Here is a 2,307-nt window from a genome sequence, read left to right as displayed (position 1 = left end):
TACTTTAACATTTGCAAGTAGATGAAGTTGTCCCAACATTTAGAGCTGAGGAGAACATGACGCAGCTGCTAAGCACAAGGGAGAACTGAGGAAAGGAAGAAGTGTGGGTCCCCCCGTCCCGCTGGCTTCCTTTCCAGTTCTGAAAGGAGCAATCAGGCTGGTGGGGATTCAGGAACCCAGAGTCCTTTCATCTTACTCCTTGGCCATCCCGCCCAGCATTGCCCTGCCTGCCCGTCAAATCTGGGTCCTGCTCCATCCAGGCTCCAGCCGGATTCAGGAACAGAAAAGACAATAAGTCCACGCAGGAGATTTCCTTTAAAGCAAGTGATGTGGCAGTTGCATACTTCTCTTCTGTTCCTGTCCCTGTGGCAAGACCGGCTCCATGACCGCACTGGCCACCAGGTGTGGAGAAAGCCCCAGAATTTTGAAGGGAGTCGACAACAATGAGAGAGGAATAAATGGCATCACGTTTGAAGGATTTTGGGAAATCTGGAATTTCTGCCGTGAGTCACGTGTAGAGGTTGCCACCCCCATCACAACACCTTTATAATAGACTTGAAGATGACGAGGTCCCCAAAAGAAGAGTGACTTCCCCTTTTCTCAACGATACTCCAACTTCTGACCTTCCACTCTAACTTATATAAATTATACCATAAAAAATGAGAGGTTGAGGTAAGGTGTGTGTTGGAGGAGGAGCTAAATGTTCATTACTAAGGAATTGGGGAAAAAGAAAAAGAGGAGGGATTTCTCATTGTAACTGCCATTCTTTAAACTCTGCATTTCCCTGCTTTTCAAAAGCCTCATCGTTTTCTGGGTCTGCGATGTGGGCTATTTCAGGGTCACTGGATTTATTTCACCTGGCGCCTGAAGTGACTTGAAACTGTGTGTGCAAAAGAGCTATTTTGGGAAGAAATAAGCCTAGACTCCTCCTCCAACCTGCAGAGCCCAGGCTCCTGAGCAGCTGGTCAGCCCCACAGACCTCCAGTCTGCTGCCTGTCCTGCCAGGCGAGGCCTCAGGGGTGGAGGGACCGTGAGTGGTCCGTTACAAGAGAGTGTGCAAACTGAGAACCCTGACTCTTTGGAGGACCATGCAATCAGTTTGGTTGGTCCCAATCTGCAATTGTTTTAATGAAATAACATAGAAGAGTCTGGAAAATGTCAATATATCATATGTAAAAACGGTAAGTATCACTTTGTAAAAACTTTGATTTAACTTAAGCTGGATCATAACGATGGCGTATGTATTAACTGAGTTATGACCAATACACAGTGAAGTGTGAACCGTAAGTGTACAGCTTGAGGAGTTTTTATACATATGTACACCCACACAACCACCCCCAAATCAGGAAACCTTCCAGCCCCTAGAAGGCCCCCTCGTGCACTCTCCCCGTCAGTACTCCCAAGCAAAGGAAAAGTATGTAAGTGTGGGGCCGGCTGTGGCCGAGCGGTTAAGTTCCCGCGCGCCTCTACGGTGGCCCACCGTTTCGCTGGTTCGGATCCTGGCCGTGGACATGGCACCACTCGTCAGGCCACGTTGAGGAGGCATCCCACATGCCACAGCTAGAAAGACCCACAACTAAGATATACAGCTATGTGCGGGGGCGATTTGGGGAGACAGAGCAGAAAAAAAAATGTATGTGTACTTTGGGTCATCTTTAAAAGAATGGGAAAGTGAAAGAAAATCACTCTGGGCGGGGGCTGCGTTCTGAGAAGGAATCAGCTGGTGATGTGCACGTGGCCGTAGAAGCCGGGTACGTGACTGTCACAGAGGCCTGGGCAGCTCCTCTGAAATGGCAGGGCTGCTGTCCAAAGTCCTGGTGGGTCAGTGCTATTTACAGTCAACCTTTCCGGCTTGCGGGCATGTCCCAAGGAGGGCTATTTTTAAGCACGGATACGGCCTGCAGGGCCTTCTGGGTTGCATATTAAGCTTGTGGATCGAAGGTGAGATTGTCTAGCAACCTACTTCAGATGGCCTGATCTAGAAGAGAAACGTGGTTGTTATTGCCCCTGAATCCAGGCCCCCAGAAGACAGGTTGGAAGGAGAGCCCCAGGCCCCGGGCTCAGAGCCTGATTAGCAGCTGAAAAGAAGGAGCTTTAGACACCTTCCTCCTGGACCTCGGCTAGTGGGGGGGCGGGGGGGATCATTCTCCAGAGCTAACTGGCCTCCAGGGATGGATGGGGCTCCCGAGGGGAGGTAGAAACAGGTCCCCTGACAGGTGCGCCAGGTTCTCCGGCCGGCCTTTCCATCTCGAGGCCGGGTCCTGCGGGCTGCAGGCCCAAGAAGCCCGGGCAGAGCCCTGGAGAGGC

The sequence above is a fragment of the Equus przewalskii genome, chromosome 13 (genome assembly GCF_037783145.1).
Source record: "Equus przewalskii isolate Varuska chromosome 13, EquPr2, whole genome shotgun sequence".
NCBI lineage: Eukaryota > Metazoa > Chordata > Mammalia > Perissodactyla > Equidae > Equus > Equus przewalskii.
This window is presented reverse-complemented; position numbering follows the sequence as displayed.